This window comes from Panthera onca, chromosome B2 (genome assembly GCF_046562875.1).
Source record: "Panthera onca isolate mPanOnc1 chromosome B2, mPanOnc1 haplotype 2, whole genome shotgun sequence".
Taxonomy (NCBI): Eukaryota; Metazoa; Chordata; class Mammalia; order Carnivora; family Felidae; genus Panthera; species Panthera onca.
In genome coordinates this window covers 97,633,862-97,657,431 of record NC_138343.1, presented here as the reverse complement: position 1 = coordinate 97,657,431, position 23,570 = coordinate 97,633,862, and positions in this window count along the sequence as shown.

The following is a 23,570-nucleotide window of genomic DNA, read 5'->3' as shown; positions in this document are numbered from 1 at the left end:
AACTCCACCACTGGGTATTTACCCAAAGAACATGAAAATACTAATTTGAAAAGATATATGCACCCATATGTTTATAGCAGCGTTATTTACAATAGCCAAATTATGGAAGGAGCCCACGTTTCCATCGATAGATGAATCTAAAAAGAAGAGGTTATATGTATACATACAATGGAATATTATTCGGCCACAAAAAACAATGAAATCTTGTCATTTGCAACAACATGGGTGGACCTGGAGGGTATAATGCTAAGTGAAATAAGTCAGTCAGAGAAAGACAAATACCATATGATTTCACTTATATGTGGAAATTAAGAAACAAAACAAATGAACAAAGAAAAAGAGACAAAAAAACAAAACAAAACAAAAAAAACAACCAGACTCTAAGTACAGACAACAAACTGTTGGTAACTAGAGGGGAGGTAGGTAGAGGGATAGGAGAAATAGGTAAGGAGATTAAGATTATACTTATTGTGATGAGCACTGAGTAATGTATAGAATTGTTGCATCAACTATATTGTATACCTAAAACAAATATAACACTGTACATGAATTATACTGGAATTTAAAAATAATAAATAGAGTGTGTTCAAAATATTGGAAATTGTTTATTGAGAAGTTCAAAATGACCCCAAATGCACATCTCTGGAACCTAGCTATATATAGGACAAACTATAGCAAAATTTGGGCCTCAGTACAAAAAATTGCACAGAATATACGTATCTCCACAAGGTACTGTCCCTTGATAATTGCTGCCGACAATTCCATTGGCAAGTGGTGCAGGACAGAGCAGTCTGGGGCAGGTGGCACGGGCCACCTTGAGTGGTAAGCAGTAGTACCCCACATCTAACCCCTTGACACAAGTACCCTACCATCAGGATTATAGCCTTAATTGCAAGACAACACCAAATTGGAATGATTTATGTGGAAGTTGGACAGTGGAGTGATACATGAGCAGAAATGGTATACTCTCCAGAAGCAGAGCAACTTTAGGAACGGTATAAAGGAAAGTGCTTTGGGGTGCCTGGGTGGTCCAGTCAGTTAAGCTTTAGACTCTTGATTTTGGCTCAGGTCATGATCTCACCGTCATGAGATCGAGTCTCACAATGGGCTCCTTGCCCAGCTCGAAGCCTTCTTAAGATTCTTTCTCTCTCCCTCTCTCTCTACCCCTGCCCTGCTCTCATGCAAACTCTCTCTCTCTCAAAAAACAAAATTAGAAAAGAGAAAAGTGCTTTTAAGGCCGTTCATTTCAAGCATGAAACCAGTTATTAATCAGGTTTACATTGAAAAATTTTTAAACGTTTATTCATTTTTGAGAGATGGAGAGAGACAGAACATGAGTGGGGGATGGGCAGAGAGAGAGGGAGACAAAGAATCCGAAGCAGGCTCCAGGCTCTGAGCTGTCAGCACAGAGCCTGATGCAGGGTTGGAAACCACAGACAACGAGATCATGACCTGAGGTGAAGTTAGACCCCCAACCAACTGAGCCACCTAGGCGCCCCAATTAGGTTTACATTTGACAACGGGATGAGGGAGGTAGGGTAAGTGATAGGAAAAGAGGGAAGAGAAAGTATTCCTATTACTCTCATGTCCAAATTTCCTGAAATGATTCTATCGTTACTCCCCTTTATAAATAAGATCAAAGCTTAGTGAGGTAACTGGCTTAGGTGACCCCAGTATGTTTCATGTACCACTAGGGCAATAGCTATAAATTTTTAGACATTGGAGTTCAAGTTGCTGAATGCTTTGCCTTTGACGGATGACAAAATGGTCACTAAAATGTGTGAGAGATACAGAGAAGATGCCATTGTTCTACGGTCTCTAACTCTGCTCTATACGCTCACAATCTATTACTCAATCAACCTTCTAGTCACTCAATTAGAGTTGTAAGTGGGTTAAAAAGCCACTCTTAAAAAATAAAATCTATTCCCGGGAGGCTTATGTATCAGTCATGCACATCATTGTATTAATTGTTTTGCTTACATGGCTTTCCTCCTCCCAGCCATCTGACAGAGAATGTGTCATCTTTCCCCCCTTTGGAAAAGGAAGAGAGGCAGTCATGGGGCCAGGGGCACCTGGCAGAGGACTCTGAGAGAAGCCCACTGGGACTTTCAGCACCAGAGAATCTCCTAGTTTTTGAAAGGCAGAGAGAGGAAAGATGTCAAGTGCAAAGGATATGTTAAAGACTCTTGCCTCTTTCAACTTTTCTGGGGTCTTTTTGGGAGTAACTCTCATGTCTGTGACCACTGCTGACAACCCTGTATGTGCTACTGTCATGGAGAATGAGTTCTTCTCTCTCTGGCCTTTCTCACAAAGCTAACCTCGTTGGGGTGACTCATGAAAAGAATGGGCATGGTGCTTATACACAGGACAGCTGCTCCACAGACTGGCCTGAGGGCTCCCCTCCACACTACAGTTTCAAACACTTGTGATCCACCATGGCAGGTATCAGATTAACTAACCCTAAGCGGAGAAAAACGCTGAGAAGTGGTATGCAGTATTTGGCAAGCAAACACAGAAGAAGTAGGTTTGATTTTAAACACACTGTGAAATTCATTACCCACTGTGTTCCCTTCTTTGCTTTGGTCCCCAGGAAACTCAGATCCAAACTGAGAAGTTCAAGAATTTTTAGCATACATGTCTGCATACTAACTTTATCCTTGTCTTTATCTTACAATTCTGTATTCATTTTCCTTTTCCCTATCTCTGTTCATTTTTAGTTCGCTACATTGTATATATTTATAGAAAGTCGGCTGAGATCCTTAGGCGAGTGAGATGGCAGAAATAAATAAGTCTTCTTTAGATTGTCTGACAATATCCTTAGTATGCATCATTATTTGGCACAAAAGAACTAGAGCTTTTTGGTATGCTTTTGTCAAATGAGTTATGGAGTAAGCCTTGCTTTTAAGTAGGAAAATAATTTTTTTTATTATTAAAAATGTTTTTTAACATTTACTTATTTTTTTTTTTTGAGAGACAGACAGAGAGCGAGTGGGGGAGGGGCAGAGAGAGAGGAGACACAGAATCAGAAGCAGGCTCCAGGCTCTGAGCTGCCAGCACAGAGCCCAATGCGGGGCTCAAACTCACAAACCATGAGATCATGACCTGAGACAAAGTTGGTTAACCGCTTAACTAACTGAGCCACCCAGGTGCCCCAAAGTAGGAAAATAATTTTTAAATGTGCCCAATGCACCTTTTGGGATGAGCACTGGGTGTTGTATGGAAACCAATTTGACAGTAAATTTCATATATTAAAAAATAAATTAAAAAAAAATAAAATAAATGTGCCCAATGGTCTCCTGCCCATCTCAAAGCCCAGTGTCCTTTAGGGTTTTTGATTCCTTCTTATTCAGACTAAATTGCTTTCCTAGCTTCTTAAAATTCTGATTTAATATCTTGCTCCAAGTTTATAAAGGGTCAACTAGCATCTAACTTTATGAAAGTGGAAAGGAGAGAAAATAAGAAAAATTGCAAAAACATCTTACTCCAGTTTGCCAAAACAATAAAAGCCTGTTGTGAAAAGTGATTAATGTAAAAAGTAGGCTTATCTAGTAGGCTGTGGAATTCTATCCCATGTGCCTTCCACAATTAGCACAGACAATTGCCATCAACAGTCGAGGTGCCACTTTCTTGACAATGTCCTTATAAAAAGTTGGACCCACTATCAATCAACATATATTTATCAAGAGTTAACTACGTTCAAGGTATTATTCTCAGCATCCAAAGGGATTGCGAAGATAAGTAACTTCAGTTCTTGCCCTCTGAGGGCCTACAATGTAGGGTTGGGAGGTGTTATAGGTGGAGAGGTAGACATAAAGAGAAGTAAATACATGCGTTGCAAGACAAAATCAGAAAGATGCTATGAAGAAAGACAAGCCTTTGTGAATGTAGAAGAGGAGAAGGTCTGGTTTGGGAGCTGGGATGCACACTGGCTTCATGGAAGAAGGAGGTTGCTATTTCCAGTTGGGGAACAGGGAGAAAGGATCAATGAGGCTGCTGAGACCTGCCATAGAGATCCTCGAATTTACGATAAAAGCATTTATTCTCAATTTTGCAGTAAGTAGTGGGGAGGGGACACTAAAGACTTTGCAACTGGAGAATTGTGTGTTTGACAGCAAAGAAATTATTTAATTTTATTTAGACACTATATACTTCCAGATTAGGTTTTGTGGTCGCTTATGACAAAACCATAAAACTATTAAAAAAAAAAAAAAAAAGAAAAAGAAGAAATGGAATGAAAAGCCTAAGTCCCAGCTTACACTTCTGCCAACTGATAATGAACCAGTTTATTCCTGAGCTATCATGGTCTTGTTTTGATTCAATGCAGTATGTAAATAACTTGAATCATGGAGAAAAGTAACCAGAAGTCAAATAGCATGTTTGGGAGGGCAGTTCCCCTTAGCCAAGCAGCGTGACATTTTAACCTGCCTGCCTTCATTTGGATTGCTTCAGTCTACTTCCAAGAAGAGTGCTGACATTTTAATAGTATTGTTACACAACAAGCCTCCTTTGATTTTACCAAATTCTTCCTCTGATTTGCAGCTTTCCTGACATAACTGAATTCCCTGTCAGGAATTGCCCTTAAATTAAATTGCTTCCTTCACTTCTCTGCCCCCTAAAGTTAAGGACACAATATGTTTCTAATTTCTCTTTTGGGTTCTCATTCTCCAGCCAGACTTTCTGCTCTAGTATATATTTTATATTTATATATGTGTATATATATATATATTTTTTTTTCATGTTTATTTACTTATTTTTGAGAGGGAGAGAGAGCACAAGTAGAGGAGGGACAGAGAGAGAGGGAGAGAAATTCCCAAGCAGGCTCTGTGTTGTCAGCACAGAACCCCACACAGGGCTCGATCTCACAGACCATAAGGTCATGACCTGACCTGAAGTTGGATGCTTAAGTGATTGAACCACCCAGGCTCCCTGTTCTAGTTATATTATTGATGTGGCATTTTATGTACCCATAATGGTTCCATGATTTTCCTATAAAATAATACCGGTATTAAGAAAAATGATGATTTCAATGACATTCCCATCACAGACATTTTATTAGCAGAAGAAAAATGAACATCGAAGGAGAGGAGAGGTAAGGTACAGGAAAAAAGGCCAGGAGGTTTGGTACAAAGAAGTTATTATATATGATCTAAAAAGCTGTCCCTTGTATGATAATGCATGTATCTAGGAGTCTCAGGGTCAAAGACAGCAAGGCAGGGACTGATGTGAAGAGACAGGAAGGAGGTGGGTCCGCCTTTAGGTCAAGAAGTGAATGTGAGAATTCTCTCATTGGCTCTTTTGGGGCCAGGCCCCATCCTTCCTCGGCCACCTGGTTGGAGGAAGCAGAGGACCCTTAGGCTCTGGCTCCCTATGGCAAGGTTCCCTATGGGCCAACCAATCACCACACAAGCGAGGGAAAATTCCAGGAGCACGCGTGGACCCAGGGCCATTGCCCTTAATATGGAACATCTCCCTTGCCTACTGAGACCTAAAACCCCATTAAGGAAAGAAAAGGCTTTCATTTCATTTAATGATAGAAGCCTTAACATGCAAAGCCTGCAGGGACAACACTTCTTATGAATAAGCAGGTTACCGTATCCTTCCCTGTAGCCAAAGGTGGCGGCAGGGAACTGGAGACTCACCCACAGAGAGGAGGAACATTTGCAAAGTGAAGAATCTGCCTCTGGAGGGGGACCTGGAAGGTATCATGACTCTGGGGAGTCCCCTGTTACCTTCAGTGGACCCAAGACAGAACACGCTGTGCCTGGGATTGGTCCAAAGAAGGCAGTGTTGGGTCACATGACCCCCCTTTCTTTGGTTACATAAATTCACCCATTTATTCTAGCCAGCCATGTTTCAGATGGGCGAGCTTCTACTGGTCTTTCCATTCCTTCAGTCACCTGATGGCAGACTTCACTGGGTTGGCAGAATTGGGAGTGTGGGTCCAGGCCCCACTGGCTGCTGTTTCATGCAGGATTCTCATCTCTTTATTTTGATTTTGTTACAGAAGGAGCAAGTGTCCTTGGGTGTGCAGGTTGATTTCAATATTCTTCACCATTTTCCTGAGAGAGATGCCCTAACCAGTCCGGTGTCTGCTGACGATTCAGACCTTGGTGCATTCAGCCATGTCTCTGCAAGCTGTCTCAGAGTTCTGAGAAGAAATGACCCCTTTATTGTAGCATCAACCAATCACTGTATAAATTGACTTTGTCCCCAGAAGATTTAGTAATTGAGGTAGCATAAAATCTACTCTTTGAAGAAATGGTTTATTGGCCAATCACAGTAGGGTATTTCAGTCATTGAAACATTAACAAACAGATACAGAAAGAGCAGAAAATTAGGCACATGGCCCATTCAGGGTGCTGCATGGGGATGGGGCAGGCTGGCGTGAGAACTCTTAGCGAGCAATGTGGCCACGCCTGCTTCACTAGCAAAGGGTAGTTCTTTCTTCTCCACCCCGGCTTTCCTGCCTCACGAAGGAGAGGAGATGCTTGCTTTGACAAAAGCCTTATGGACCATCACTGCATCCCTGTGAAGCGTGAATTGTTCTGGTTAGGCAGTGGTCAAGGTCCTGGCTTGAAGCCACACCACTGCTAAGTACAAAGATGGGGATGAAGCCAGGCCTGTGAGACTGTGGAACCCATGGTCCTGACCACAGCACACACCCCACCCCCTACCCTGGCCAGGACATCCACTGTTCTTCCAGGGCCTGAGGAAGCAGCACGGCCTCTCTGGGAGGACATTTGCGCCCTGTACCCCACCCCCAAGATGTTTAGCTCACAGGCAGAGAAAGAATCTAGCTTGTATCTTGAACATCTTTTTTCCTCCCCTGAGCCAGGAGTTTTGCCAGGGCCCCAATATGGCTGGAGCAATATTCTGGAGCCAACGCTGTGGTGGGCAGCCTGGCCAGGGCCCAGAGGGAGAGGGTGACAGAGACTCAGAGGTGTTTGTGGTGACAAAAAGAGGCAAGAGGAGCCCAGATCCACGGCAAGGGGCAGCAGGACCTCAAACTGGCTGAGAAAGAATGCACCGGGAGTTCATGCGCAGCTGAGATCAAGAGAACACCAAAGCAGCCCAGCCACAGCCTGGGGGTCATGGAGAGTGTTCACACACACCAGGGGACCCTCCCCATCCCCAAGGCCATGACAGCCTATAAAGCCTCTCCTGCCACCCCCTCCACTAGACACCTTCCAGGAGAGGAGAAGAGGGAGAAGAGAAGTCTAGAAGACTGACCAACTGAACCATGGAGGTGAAGTAACCCCAAAGACAGTATTTAAATCATTGCATCTAAGTCTTCAACTGGTCAAACTCAATCAGCTTCTCTTTATCACCATCCAGTGAGTGGAGGCCTCAGGAGGACGAGGATAGACATTTTCTTTGCACATGTGAGTGTAGTAAGTAGATCAGAAGTCACTGCTATTGCTCCCTGGGCACTACCTAGGCTGTACTTGGCAACCTCATCCTGTTTATTTTCCATAAACTGTGTCACACGCCTCTCCTAGAGGAAGCCCAGATGCCATCTGGAATTTGGTGTGGGATGTCAGGTCTTCTTTGGTGCCGTCTTCGGGATCAGGGTAGATGCCAGGCTCTCTCAGTGTCCTTATGCTCCCCCCTTACTAAGTTATATCTTCAACACGTGGTCTCAACTTTAAAAAAATTTTTTTTGAATATTTATTTATTTTTGAAAGAGAGACAGAGCATGAGTCGGGGAAGGGCAGAGAGAGAGGGAGACACAGAATCTGAAGCAGGCTCCGGGCTCTGAGCTGTCAGCACAGGGCCCAATGTGGGGCTCGAACTCACAAGCTGCAAGATCGTGACCTGAGCCAAAGTCGGATGCTTAACCGACTGAGCCATCCAGGTGCCCCAACACGTGGTCTCATCTTGAGGCACCAAGGCATCTGGTTTGCTCAGCACTGGACGTTCCAGAGGGCTAGGGTAGAGGGTATAGAGCAATGCCAGATTGCGAGGCAGTTAGTTGTAGGACACAAAAGCACTAGAAATCCCTAGAGGTCTGAAGCTCAGAGCTCATCTCCAACCCTCTCACTTGAAAAAAAACCAGGAAACTGAGGCTAACCAAATTGTAAAATCAAGACTTGAGCCCATGTTTGGGGGTTCCCAGTCCTTTGCAGCCCTCCCCTAGGATATGGGACACAGCATGAGTGGTGGCCTCCCAGGAGGGTCACATGGAGGAGACCAATTCTGCTCACCTTTTACTTCCTTTCAAGCCAGGGACCTGCTTCCAGTTCCAGCTTGTTCTTCTTCTTCTTTTTTTTTAATGTTTATTTATTTTTTAGAGAGAGAGAGAGAGAGAGCAAGTGTGGGAGGAGGGGACAGAGAGAGGGAGACACAGAATCTGAAGCAGGCTCCAGGCGCTGAGCTGTCAGCACAGAGCCTGATGCAGGGGTCGAACTCACAAACTGTGAGATCATGACCTGAGCCAAAGTCGGACACTTAACCGACTGAGCCACCCAGGCGCCCCAGCTTTTCTTTTTTTTTTTTTTTTAATCAAAATTTAAAATGATCTTTCCAGGGGCACCTGGGTGGCTCAGTCGGTTAAGTGTCCAACTTCGGCTCAGGTCATGATAGAACCCCATATCGGGCTCTATGCTGAGAGTTCAGAGCCCGGAGCCTGCTTAGGATTCTGTGTCTCCCTCTCTCTCTCTGCCTCTTCCCTGCTTGCACTCTGTCTCTCTTTCAAAAATAAATAAACATTAAAAATTTTTTCAATGAACTTTACAATGTTAATTAACTTTTCCACTGTTTGGCATCCTCCTAGTCCTGTGCTCTCTATTCCCCAACAACAAATCATACTGTTTGCCTATTGATCAGCTGTAAATCAAAACTTTTACAGCCTATTAAATCACACCAGATCGACTAGGTCGTTTTCACAAATCAGCGTTTTGGACAAACATGGCTCCTTTCTGACTACCAGCTCTAAAGAGGGGGAAGATTTCTCCGTGTTGAGGCTACGGACATTCTAAAGCTGACCATATTTAAGGCTCCAAGCTAAATTTAGCCCTCCCAGCTGGTTGTTATTCCAGCAGCTAAGTGTGGGCTTGCCCAGCTGTATTTTAGGCTGAGCCCCAAATTTCCCTCTGTTTGGCTTTATTGTGTTCTGCAGGATTTGGGTTTAGCTACCAAAAATATGATGGGTTTCCTTGTGGGCTTTTAAGTGAATAAGTTCCATCAGAGAGAGTAAAAGTGGACTGTCTAGTGCTGACATGGGAATTTGTGATTTTAGGGGCCTGTCCAGCCAGTGGAGTACCTTCTCTGACCACCCAAGTTAAGACCGAGGAGGAAGGAAAGCTGTGACTACAAATGTTCACAACCAAAAAACTTACTTTTTGTATGTCAGTCAATTATACCTCAATAAGCTGGATTTAAAAAAAAAAAAAAAAGGCTTACAGTTGGGGCAACCTGGGTGGCTCAGTGTGTTAAGCATCTGACTTTGGCCCAAGTCATGATCCCACAGTTCGTGGGTTCGAGCCCCACATCAGGCTCTGTGCTGACAGCTCAGCGCCTGGTACCTACTTCAGATTCTGTGTTTCCCTCTCTCTGCCCCTCCCCTGCCTTTGCTCTCTCTCCCCAAAATAAATCAAGAAGCTTTAAAAAAAAAAGTTCACCATTAAGAAGCCCTTGCCAAAATTTTAAAACCCCTATGCTTATGCACAAAACACTACATAGCACGGTACCAGCTGTGTAGGGAGATAGGAAATATATGTTTGTATCTGCAAATAATATCTCTGGGAACATTCACAAGGGCCTGGCAATGCTGGTTGCCTCTGGAGAGAAAAACTGAAAAGACCAAAGGCCAGAAGGGTCGTGTTAAACTTTTTTCCTGTGTGTATGGATTATTTACAGTTTTCATGCTTTAAAAACGTATCATTTGGATAGGACATTCCTTACGTTGACGTGTGAAGTCCTGGCTTCATTACTCCATTGTTGCCACAGCAGTTTGTAACATAGCACATTCCAATTCAGAAACTCTGGGGAATTACAAGCAAAAGCCACAAATGTGTGAGCATGGATTTGTGAGTTCACACTGTGCACACATGTGTGCACACACACTGACACACTTTGTATTTTTCCGGCATCACGGCACTCCTGTAGCTTGTAAAAACAGAGTACTGAACGAAAAGGCAGGAAGCAAATACGTCCAGATGTTAATAGTACTTAATTCTGCATTAAGAATATGGGTCATTACTATTTTCATCTCTATATCTGTGTGCCTTTAAAACATTTCAGGGGTGCCTGGGTGACGCAGTCCAAGAAGCGTCTGACTCTTGATTTCGGCTTAGGTCATGATCTCACAGCTCTTGAGTTTGAGCCCCTCTCCTCAGGCTTTGTGCTGACAGTGCAGAACCTGCTTGAGATTTTTGCTCCCTCTCTCTCTGCCCCTCCCTGCTCTCTCTCTCTCTCTCTCTCTCTCAAAATAAATAAATAATTAAACTTAAAAAATAACTCAACCCAGGGGCACCTGGGTGGCTCAGTCAGTTGAGCATCCAACTCTTGATTTTGGCTCAGGTCATGATCCCAGGGTCCTGGGAGTGAGCCCCGCAAAAGGTGCCGCACTGAGTGTGGAACCTGCTCAAGATCCTCTCTCTCTCTTCCTCTGCCCCTCCCCTGCTCATTCATGTGCACGCACCCTGTCTAAAAAATTTTTTTTTCAACCCAAAGTTTTCTCTTAAAAATAAAGCCTAACCCTGCGTCTTTAAAAAGCAGTATCTTTTTAAAGCAGGAAGACAGTAAAGGAATCCACAGAGCAGCAAATCACCACATATTAATATTCAGTATGAGAAGCACCAGGATTTTCACTTATTTGACATCATTCACGGATAACTCATATTTGCCAGTGTCTACCCTTAGATCATCTCATCAGTTCAGCAAATGCTCATTGAAGGAGTAATTAGGGCTTAGGGTGGGCTGGGTGCTAAGGGTACCAAGATGAATGAGACCCAGAGTAGCTCTCTTCCTGTAGGAGATAATTATCCATTCCCTAAGAATTTTCTGAAGAAAACTTCTGCATTGACTCTAAGTTTTAAATGAAACACTTCTCAATCATCAGAATTACATGCAGCCAGGGCTTACGTACTCCTCCTGAAGTCATCCCACACAGGATTATTATTTCTGCTACCATCCTTGCTCAAAATTAATCCAGGAAACTGAGAAAGAAATTATTTGCCAGACTAATCACAGTATCTTCTACTTAACTTCCGCATTTTAATGTCCTTGACCAGTTGTGAACTCAAGGTCAGTGAACTGTCAATAACTCACTTTAAACTGTGTCTGGAAATGGGGCCAACCACCCAAAGGAGCTTGACACACTGGCTGAGGTAAAGGCTGAGGAAGAGGTCAAGGTGAGAGAGGTCTTGGTACTTGAGGAAGGGTTGGTGAGAACCACTGGAAGCACCAGGAGGTTCTTAGAGGTAGGGAGGGGACTTCAGGGCCTCTAAGGGAGATCCTGGCTCTGCTTCTGTGTGGCAGTGTCCCCAGAGAGGCTGCCTGGAAGCCCCACAGCAACCTGATCCTGCATCATGGCGGACTGCTGGCCTTCCCAGAGCCAGGCCATCCCAGGAACGCCCAGACTTACTTTGGAATAGTTGGTGAAGTAGAAATGTGGAAGTAGGAAGCAAAAAAAATGACTCTGAGTCACTTGAGTTTCTTTCTTAGCAGCACCATGGAGACTCTTGACTCTGACCTTTTGACACACCCAGCCCTGGGCCAATCCTTCCATCCATTAGTTTTCTGAAAATAGGGCACCATCTATTGCTAAAGCAAATAACCGCCAATTGGCCCCTAAGCAAATCCGCACTTTATTCTTCTTTTTTTAATGTTTATTTTTATATTGAGAGAGAGAGAGAGAGAGAGAGAGAGAGAAGGGGGAGAGAGAGAATCCCAAGCAGGCTCCATGCTGCCAGCACAGAACTCGAGGTGGGGTTCGATTCCACAAACCCATGATATCATGACCTGAGCTGAAATCAAGAGTCAGATGCTTAACTGACTGAACCACCCAGGTGCTCCAGCAAATCCACACTTCCTCACCTGGCTGGCCCTGTGGTGCCTTTCAGGAGACACCTACTCACCTCGCCCTTTCCTTGTCACATACATTTTCCCCCATTCTTTTCCATTTTGACACTTTCCCTCTCAAGGGGTGACCTCATCTTTCTTCACTGGGAGAGAGGCCCTCTACTTTGTTTTAGCTTCCTCACTTTCCCTTCTTTGTATTCAAAAATACATTTCTTCATTTTTGCTTGTCACAGACAGACCCTATAATGGGTCCCAATAATCCCTTCCTCCTGGTATTCAGACCCTTGTGAAATTGCCTTCCCTTTGGGTGTGGGTGGGACCTCTGACTTGTTTCCATCAGTAGAATATGGCAAAGGTGATGTTACTTCTATGATCACGTTACTTAACACTGTAACTTCCTTCTTGCTTGCTGACTCTATTGACTCTCCTTTACAGGAAATAATCCACTATATGGAGAGACCCACATGGCGAGGAAGTAAGGGAAGTCTCCAGCTGACAGCTAGCAGGGAAGGGAGGCCCTCAGTCTCATAGCCCACAAGGAACCGGATCTTGCCAACAGCCAGGGAGCTGGGAGGTGTACCCTTCCCCATTCAAGCCTCAGTGAGACCCCAGGCCTGCCTGACACCTCACTGCAGTCTTGTGAGAGACCCTGAAATAGAGGACCATGCCCAGATTCCTGACCCAAGGAAACAATGGGATAATAAATGTGCATTGTTTTAAGTTGCTACCTGTGTGGTAATTTGTTACATTGCAGAAAATAACTAATACACCCTTCCTTCCTTTCTCAAAATCATAAATGTCCCCCTCCAATTCCTCCCCAGGTCCCAAACCATCCACATCTGTCCTTGATCCTACTCCCTTCTCTCTCTCTCTCTCAGGTTATTTGTCCAGCTTCTGAGTTCTTTAAATCCACATCCCCACCCAGGCTGTACCTGCACACCCACTGTGGAGACTAATTTACAATCCTGATGATCATTTAAATTCACGGCCACTGGACTCAGGGTACGTGAGGGCTGGCCTGACACTTTGTCTCTTTCCCTAGTCCCCATGTATTCCTCCCCTCTCAAACCCCCAACACCCCTTCCTCCATTCTACCTTTCAGCTGGTGATCTTGCTCCTGACTTCCCAGAGGAAAAAAGAAACAATTGGTAGAGAATGCCACTGCTTCTGCCAACTTACTTGCACCTATGTCCACATGTGCTGCTCCTCATTTTGTTTCTCCCAGCTCTGGATGGGGACCTCATGTAAAAGCAGCCTCGTTCTCTGCAATAGATCCCACTTCTTTCCATCCATCCATGTCCATAACACTAATATCCCCATTAGCTCTCCTGCATCACCACTTTGTCTCTCTTCAGCGGATTCTTTCCATCAGTATACAAACCACTATGATTTCTCCTGTCTAGAAAGAAAGAAAGAAAGAAAGAAAGAAAGAAAGAAAGAAAGAAAGAAAAGAAAAGAAAAGAAAAGAAAAGAAAAGAAAAAGAAAAGAAAAGAAAAGAAAAGAAAAGAAAAGAAAAGAAAAGAAAAAAGAAAAGAAGAGAAAAAAAGAAAAGAAGAGAAAAAAAGAAAAGGAAGGAAATACTTTCTTGGTCTCCTCTCTCTTCTGTGATTCCTCTCCTCCAATTCTCTTTTGAGCCTCCTTCTGAGTCAGGCTTCTCTACCCACCCACCCCATTTCCCTACATTGCTCTTGTCTGGTCATCGGTGACTTCCCTGTGGCTAAGCCAGTGGACAATTCTCTGTCTTCAGCTCACTTGACCCTGTGGTAGCAGGTCCTCCTCTTTGAAACACTTTCTTCACTTATCTGGGGGACACTGCTCACCACTGGTTCTCCTCTCACTCTCTGCCTACTCCCTTCCTCTCCCTTGATGATTGATCTTTCTGTCCCCTGCTGTCAGTGTCGGGAGCTCCAGAGCTCAGAGCCCAGACTGCCTTTCTTGATTCACATATTCCCCAGGTGATCTTCTCCATGTTCACAACTTCAATACTACTCACCTGCAGGGAACTCTCAAATGTATGCACGCAGCCTGGATCACTCCCTTGAGCTCTTAGGCTCACATTTCCAACAGCCCACTTCATATCTCTGCTTGGATGTCTCAGGGCATCTCCAAGTCATCCTGCCTAAAACAGAACTCCTAACTTCTGACCCCAAACTAGCTCCTCTTAAAGTTCTGCCATCTCAGCAACTCCATTGTTCCTGCTGCTAAGGCAAAACTCCATAGAGTTATTCCTGATGCCTCGCTTTCTCTCATAGGCCACATGAAGTCCATGAGTATATCATGTTGGCTGCACTTGCAAAATATGTCCAGGATCCAATCTCTTCTCATCGTTTTTGCCACCTGTCAGCTCAAGCCATACCTCACCTAATTCTGCAACAACTTCCTTTATGTTCGCCCAGCTCCTACACTTGCTTTTTATCCATCTGTTTTCAATATGGTAACTACACTGGTCAGTTTCAAACACAAGTCAGATTACATTACCTCTCTAATCAAATTTCAGGAGCTTCCCGTAGCACTTAGAATAAAAGTCAAAATTCCTTCCATGTCTGCCAGTGAGGCCATATGTGATCTGTCCAGCATCCCTCTTCCACCTCTCATTACCTCTCTGAACTTTTCTACCACTGACCTCCTTACTCATTCTGCTCCAGCCACTGGCCTCCTTGCTGTTCCTCTAAATACAAGCATGTTTCCCTCTCAAGGCCTCTGCCTTTTCTGTTCCGTCTATCTGAACTGTTCCCCCAGCAGTCACAGATACCTTGCCCCTCTTTAAGGTCTTATGCTCACATGTCATGTCTTCAACAAGGCCTACTCTGTTGAAACTTGCAGCACCCCCAACCCAGTGATCCCATTCCCTTTTCATGTTTTGTTTTTGTCTTTATCACTATAGGATAGACCCATATTTTACTTATTTATTTTGATATTGGTTAATGTCTGCCTCCTACCATCAAACATAAACTGCTTGAGGGTAGAGATAATTTATGTTCTTATTTACTCCTGTACCATGAGTACCTGGCCCCTAGTAGGTGCTCAATAAATAATTTTGGAATAAATGTTGACAAATGTTTGGACTTGGTCTTTCTAGGACAATTGGGGGCCGGGGGACTAGAGTAAAGCCCAGAGCCCGTGCTATGCTTCTTCCCCTACACCCACATGTTCGACTAGTCACCTCTATTTGAGTGACCCTCACAACTACATCTCTGATCTCCAAACTCGTATCTTCAATGCCCATTCAATGTATCAATGAAAAACTCAGAATGCCCATATTCTGAATTTGTACTCCATGTAGTACTGTCTTCAGACTTCTTATCTCAGAAATAGTGCCTCATTGCTTGCCATTCGCTCTGGTATCCAGATGAGAAACTGATCAGTTACACTTGTGTAAACAGGTGAGTACCTATCCTGTGCCATGCAGTAGGCCAGACCCTAGTACCACAGGCAATGCACATAGCCCCTTCCTTCAAGGAGCCAAGTTTGATGAATAAGCATTGTGATAGAGATGCTACTGTGTACAAGATGCTACTGCTCATTCTTCCAAAGTGGAAATATCCATTTTTATGATTAAGATAGCATATGTTCAAAAAATAGAGTATGTTCATTATAAACAATTTGATTAAAGAAATAAGTGAAATAGAAACTATAAGTCACACATAATCTCACATTCATGAAAAAACTGTCATTAAGGAGTTGGAGTGTATTTCTTCAGACAGATTTCTGTGCATACTTAACGATAACTAACACTGAATTCTTCTTATGGACTAGACGCCATACAATGTGCTTTAAAATTAACTCGTTTTAACCTCACAATGATCCTCCAAGGTAGGTAATATTATCATCTCCATTTTATAAGGAAGCTGAGGTTTAAGAAGGTCAAATAAGATCCCATAGGTTGTAAGGTACCTAGCAGTCAATATAGACTGTTATACCATGGTAACAGCGTCTTCAATATCTCAGTGGCTGACATTAACAAAGGTGTGTTTCTTGCTTATGCTCATGAACTGGGTCAATCACGTCTCTGTTCCGTGTTGTCTTCATTCCAGGACACAGGGTGATGCCCAAAAGGCACCTTCTATTGGGAACTCAGCCAATCGCCAGAATACAAAGAAAAGAGAACAGAATTGAAACAAATGATGGCTCTTAAAGTGCCTACTCACAAGGGGCATACGTCACCTCGCTTCTGATTTCATTAGCCAAAGCAGGTCACATGACCAGCCTGTTATCAATGAACAGAACAGAAAGGAATAACCTTCCCCCAGGGAGAGACAGTAAATATTTTCAATAATAACACAATGCATTGAAAGTACTGAGCTTACTTTTTAACACAGTCTGCCTCTGGAGCTTAAAAGCTCCACTATTGTGTGTGTGTGTGTGTGTGTATTTTAACTCTAAAAGTAAGAATTCTACACACATTGCTGAGTAATCTCCTTTGATATGTCGTCTATATCAGAGAGCGTGTTCTACGTGTTGATATAGACTTAGAGTACCCTTTTTTTAAGGCTGCAGATTCTCATATGAGAAATCTTCCTTTCTGCCTGTTGAAACCCTCTTTATCTCTAAGGTCCAACTCAGAGGCCTCAGTCCTGGAATGAATCATTGCCTCTTTAGAACTCTTATTGCATTTAGTTTATGCTTCACTTTTGTCATGTACATGCCTTGTCTTACAGTCATTTGTATATGTGTCTGTTTCCTTCACCAGATTTTGAGTACCTTGAAGCAGGAATTGTGTCGATCTAGAGATAAAGATTTTATCTTCCTGTGCCTGGGCATGCTTGACAGAGATGAGATACTGTCTGTTGATTTTGCAATATTGTGTACTCCTTGCTATCTCTGTCACTTCAGACAGACTTCTGAGTATCCTAAACTGGTTCTTTTGTATCATTTAAATTTAGTGACCACTGAAGAATTCATGCAGAATTTGTTGGCTAGAAGGGTCCTTGGATAGTTCTGCCTTCCCACACTTGTTAAAATTACAGAAGCAATAACAACATTAAGGGAAACAAAATGGCAAATAGATATTAATGCCTCCCTTCTTACTCTTAAAGAAAGAATAGTGCTGGAGAAACAAAACATAATAATTGCTCTAAATTCATATCATCATCAAGTTTTCCCATCTCCTCTCTGCAGCAAAAGTTACCAAATGAATAGTAGCTCATGTTTAAGAATAGAGATGTTGGGGGTGAGGGCACACCTGGGTGGCTTAGTTGGTTAAGTGTCCAACTTCGGCTCAGGTCATGATCTCACGGTCTGTGGGTTTGAGCCCCGCATTGGGCTCTGTGCTGACAGCTCAGAGCCTGGAGCCTGTTTCAGATTCTGTGTCTCCCTCTCTCTGCCCGTCCCCCGCTCTCTTTCTCTCTCTTTCTCAAAAATAAATAAAACACTAAAAATTAAAAAAAAAAAGAATAGAGATGTGGGAACAGTGCTGGAGGAGGAAGCATGGAATAATGTGGAGAGCCAGGAGCACTTGCTAATTACCTAAGACGGGGTCTTGTCATATGTACTCAAATACACTCAACCCTCTCAGGGTTGCAAAGCTCCCATTCTTGTACCCAGCATGTTTATGTTTTAAGAGTGGCAAGTAAAACTGGATTCCTAATCTGCATCACAACCTGGAGCACCAGACCTTGAAGGAAAGCCCTTCTCTGACAAAAGACCATGGCCATCTGGAAGAAGAGCTACCCTCCTAAGCAGATGGGTGGCAGATTCCAGCACAGTGGGGCAGGTTTCCCCAGAAACAGACGTCTTGCCGCTATTAACCTACCCGGTGATTAACAGTAACCAGTGTGTCCTCTCCACCTAATTCTGTTTGAGCACCTGTGTAAGTGGCATTGTGCAGCCTCTCCCAGAGGGACCCTGAGGACAACACTGCATTCCCATCTCTTTTTGTTCCCAAGCCAGCTTTGTCTACAGCAGGTGCTTTGGCAAAGTAGGTGTTAGCAGAGCCCCAACCAACCAAACCCGGCATAACTTTTCAAAGTGTGATGTGTGTACAGGTGGAAGATCGAGTCCTTATTGGTAAGAAGGTGCTCTTGGGGGCCTCAGCCATCTTCCGGGGGCCTCAGCCTCCTTCCTCGTGGCCTGTCCCCTGCCTCAGCCCCCCCAGGGGCATGGCCAGATTTCCGTTCTCACCCCGCAGTCCAATGAGGCTCCTGTTGTGGGGACTCGGGCTGGGTGTGAAACCAGCTCCCTGCCTGGCCCCAGGGGACCGTTATCTCCACTCACACGCTGCTTCCCGTCACATATCCTGTGCCAACGCCGTGTCAAGCCCATCTTACATTTTTCAAAATGTCTTTAGCATCATTTCCTGAGCCTGAACATTTGCTCGTGCTGCAAAACAACAGCCAAGCGGAGAACCCTTTTTGCAAGTTTCACACAAAGTTATTGGGACCACAGACTTCCAGAAGCAGGAGCAAATGCTTTTCTCTTATCAGAGTGAAAGTCAGCCCTGTTTTCCTGTGAAACCAAAGCAATTTGCAGACCAGAGTGGGTTTGCGTGTTTTTATCTTAGAGACCCGCTCTTCCAGTTGACAAAAAATCATGTAAGAATTAAACACTCCCCACATAATTTAGCATTGGATTATTTTGTACAGCCATCCCTCCTTTCTGGACGCTAGACGGAGGCAGCATGTAGGGCTGGGAGTTTGACTCAGTGCACAGGTGGTGGGGTGCCTTAGTCTCTGCTTAGCCTCAGCACAGCTCTCTGTAAATCATGCAGCCTGATAAAATGTCTCCTTTCCCTTACCCTTTCTCCTAGCCCCTTCAGCTCTGTTTGCTTATATCACCCCATTTGGAGGTAAATAGCTAACTGTGCCATGTTCTCCTGGATACAAGTGGAGGCATTGGCCACCTCCCCAGCTGGCCTCTAGCTACTGAAATGCAGGAGGTAGAGCTTTGGGGCCAATGGCTGTCACGGCTCAGCTGCTGCTAGAGTCCAATGGGTTCTCTGTCACTAAGGGAGGGAAAAACATACAGGCACAAGAGGTCTGTCTGTTCATGGCGATACTTGCATGCCTGGACAATGAACTGTGTTGTGTTAATCTTACTATATCCTGGGTATAAAAGGAGAGGATCATGCACATCCTTTGTTCCCTCCTGTTGAACTGCAAGCAGATAATACAGTCAAACCTGGTAATGAATGGATAGAATAATTTTAGCTCAAAAAAAGAAAAAAAAAAGGAAAAGAAATAAAAGATGGATAGGAAATCTCTGGAAACTACAGCCTTTCTCTTTTCATTTTAAGGATAAGTTAGCTACCTCCTTGGAGCAGTAAGACACTGCATAAATATCAAGCTGAGTTTAACTTCACTGTACTCAACAACGAACACTTTTAATTATTTTAGTGGTTTTTTTTAAAGTAATGAATTATGAGTTAAGCAGTCTGCTAGGCTATCATCATCTTCAATAAGAATACTTGCACAGAAAAAGGCTGTAAGAGAAAACTGATTGAAGAAGGTAAGAGAGAGACTAATGTAACCCACTGGAATCATATCATTCTAGAATTTTAATTAAGTAAATTTAAAAGCGCTGGAGTGCCATCTACACAAATAATAGGCTGAAAGTTAGCAGGCTGTGTTTAATACAGCAATCATCATTCAAAAGGAAACTGGAAAACCTTAACCCTATCCATTCAACCTGCCAGTAAAGTGAACATAGTAGAAGGAGAGATGGGGACAGACAGAACCCCTAGTTTCCTATTTTCCTATTCAGAAAAGTACTATCAAAATCTTTGTAGAAGAAATGAGTTCTGCCATCAAGTATAATGGAAATTACACACACACACACACACACACACACACACACACACCCCTTCACAAAGAGATTCAACCACAATCAATTTAAAAGATAAGAATAAAATTGAAAACTCATTCATTTTATAAGGAATAAAACTAATTCCCATAAAGTCACTTACTGATACGGCTGGATTCTGGGGGTGGACTCTATGTGGCCCAAGTCACTTTTTAGCTAATTCAGGTCTCTTTGCAGCCTTACACATCGTCAGGCCAGGCCTAGATACTCCCACTGAGTAGGGCCAAGCACACCAAAGAATTATATTGAGGAAAACACAGGTGATGATTTAGAAAAAAATAATCTACTTTGGACATCACTGAGGCCACATTTTCCTTGTTGAGATGAAATAATGCTGGGTAGATTAATCACATTAATCTTTACATCTTCTTGTATATTTCAACTATTTTGCAGCTCTTGAAGTATACATACCATGGATCCAATAATTCTACTTAAAGTAATGTGGTCTATAGATATGCTTATATATATGGGCATTGTTTGAAATAAGGAAAGATTGCAAACAACCTAAAAGTTCTTTAAAACAAACTGGTATGGGGGGTGCCTGGGTGGCTCAGTCGGTTAAGTGTCTGACTCTTGATCTCAGCTCAGGTCTTGATCTCAGGGTCATGTGTTCAAGCCTCTCATTGGGCTCTGTGCTAGGCTTGTATTCTTACTTAAAAAAAATAATAATGGGTATGGATGCTGTGTTATATCTATACAGGGGAAAACAATGTCTTTGTCAAAAGAACGAGGCAGTACTGACTGTATGACAGGGAATCATATCAACAATTCATTATTAAAAAGACAAAAGCGAGGAGAAGAGCATACAAAATACTGTCATGTATATTTTGTTGTTGTTACAAAAGATTCTAAATGTGTGCAGGGAATATCTCTGAAAGGCTATTCCCCAGTTCCTACCCACCCTTCACCCCCCACCCCCAAATATGTAGCTGTGGCCTCCAGGGAGGCAATAGGGTGTCTGGGTGACAGGAATGTGAGAGGAACTTGCTTTAATATCATAACCAGGCTTTTTTTCCAGTTTAAGTCACCTTCATTAAGATACATTGGATGAGGTTTTACAAATGAATGTTATGCTCTTTTGTACTCTTTGACTTTGTAATGTATTACAAAAAATAATTTTGAGGAAAAATATCTGAGTTAGGTTCTTCGGAAGTTCTATGGAATAAAATATTTACATAAGATACCTTCTTTGCTCTGTGAACTAGTAGCAGACGGGGGCCAGTTTGGGAAGATAGTTATTCTGATCTTCTAGGTAAGTGTCCCACGTGGTAGTAAACCACGTGAGAAAGCATGGAGGCCCTGACAGTGGGGAAGTGGTTGGCAGGTTTGGGGAGGTGACGAGGAGAAGCCAGAAGGCTGCTCTCACTTCTAAGAGTGAAAAGTACCTCCTCCTATGTTATGGTCTGGATGGTTGTGTCTCTCAAACACGTATGTTGAAGCCCTAACCCCTGATATGATGGTATTGGGAGGTGGGGCTTTGGGGAGGTGTTAAGTTTTAGATGAAGTCACGAGAGTGGAGCCCCATGATGTCATTACTGCCCTTACGTAAAGAAGGAAAGACACCAGAGCTTTCTCTCTATGCTCTGTGAGGACACAGCAGGAAGGTGGCTGTCTACAAACCAGGAGAGGGTTCTCACCAGAACCATGCTGGCGTCTCGATCTCAGACTTCCAGCCTCTAGAACTGTGAGAAACAAATTTCTTTTAATATAATATACTGTCAAGTTAGCTAACATACAGTGTAAACAGTGTGCTCTTGGCTTTGGGGGTAGATTTCCATAATTCACTGCTTACATACAACACCCAGCGCTCATCCCAACAAGTGCCCTCCTCAATGCCCATCACCCACCTTCCTCCTTCTCCCCCATCAACACTCAGTTTGTTCTCTGTATTTAAGAGGCTCTTACGGTTCACTTCCCTCTCTGAAACAAAAAAGTAAATTTCTGTTAAGACACACAGTCTATGGAATTTTGTTATGGCGGCCCCAGCTGACGAAATACAAACTAGAACAGAGGATGAGACCAGAAATCTCCTTATTTTATAATCAGCGTATCAAAATTTAAAGAGGTATTTTTGAGGGCGCCTGGGTGGGGCAGTCGGTTAAGCATCTGACTTCAGCTCAGGTCATGATCTTGCGGTTCACAAGTTTGAGCCCCGCATTGGGCTCTGTGCTTACAGCTCAGAGCCTGAAGCCTGCTTCAGATTCTGTGTCTCCCTCTCTCACTGCCCCTCCCCCACTGTGCTGTGTGTGTGTGTGTGTGTGTGTGTCTCAAAAATAAATATTTAAACATTTTTTTTAAAAAAATAAAGAGGTCTTTTTGAAATGCTGCCTTATGGCCCAATGTTTCCAGATCCTTCTAAAGATATAAGCAAATTAGTCTGTGTACTAAAACCAATTTATTTTTATTTTATTTTATTTTTTTTAACGTTTTTATTTATTTTTAAGACAAAGAGAGACAGAGCATGAACAGGGGAGGGGCAGAGAGAGAGGGAGACACAGAACATGAAATGGGCTCCAGGCTCTGAGCTGTCAGCACAGAGCCCAACGCGGGGCTCGAACTCACGGACTGAGATCATGACCTGAGCCGAAGTCAGACGCTTAACCAACCGAGCCACCCAGGTGCCCCGGCTAAAACCAATTTAATGTTCTTTATTTTTTAAAATCTTTTTTCAGTTTATTTATTTATTTATTTATTTATTTATTTATTTAGAGAAAGAGCACAAGAGGGGCAGGAGCAGAGAGAGAGAGAGAATCCCAACCAGGCTCTGCACTCTGCACTGAACCCAACATGGGGCTCAATCTCATGGCCATAAGATCATGATCTTGAGCCAAAATCAAGTCATATGCTTAACTGACTGAGCCATCCAGGTGCCCCCCAGTTTCATGTTCTTATTGTATCTCCTGTCAGCTTAGGAGGTAGAATTCCATTTCACCTCAAGTGGTTTGAAATTTATGATACCAGCTTGGTCAGGATACTATGGCCTCTGCTCTATCAAGAAGACCCTATGAGGTCCAAGAAAAGGAAGGAGGATTCTGGCGAGTCAAGGCAATGGGTCTGGGAAGGTTACAGAGCGTGGACATGGTGCATTAACACCACCAGAGAGGGGTGAGGCTAGAGGCCAAATTTGCATGAAGAAGAGGCTGGTGACATTGAAATGGCCCTGCCCGAGCTACCTGACTCATGATCAGCTTGTGACCAAACACTGACATGTCATTCCCTAGTTGTTTCACATTCATGCAGCCTGTCTCCTAACCTACAATGCAAGCTTCCCAAATGAAAAGTTTTTTCCTCCTCCTCCTCCTCCTTCTTCTCTTTTTATCCATAAGCACTCAGCAAACATGAAGAAAGGAAAAGGAAGGAAGGAGGGAGAGAGGAAGGGAAGGGAAGGGCAAGAAGGTAGGAAGGAAGGATGGAGGGAGAAGAACTATTGCCTAAGTGCCAGTTAAGTATAAGGTAAGGTAAGTACAAAATTGAAATTCAGCAGAGCTAAAATGTCTGAATTTCAGCTTTTGGAACAATATATCTAGAGGTATTACACACTAGACTAATAGGTAGAAGCATGGAGGTGGCTGCAGGAATCACTGAACATGGAGAGGCCAGCCCTCTGCACTGTTGAGTCTCCCCACATCCACATGGAAAAGGTAAGGCAAATTTCCTGGTGGATCCAGCTTCACCACGGCTCAGTTGTGCAACCTTGAGCACTTAATTAAAGCACTTGACTTGAGTGCTTCGTTTTCCTCGTCTGTAA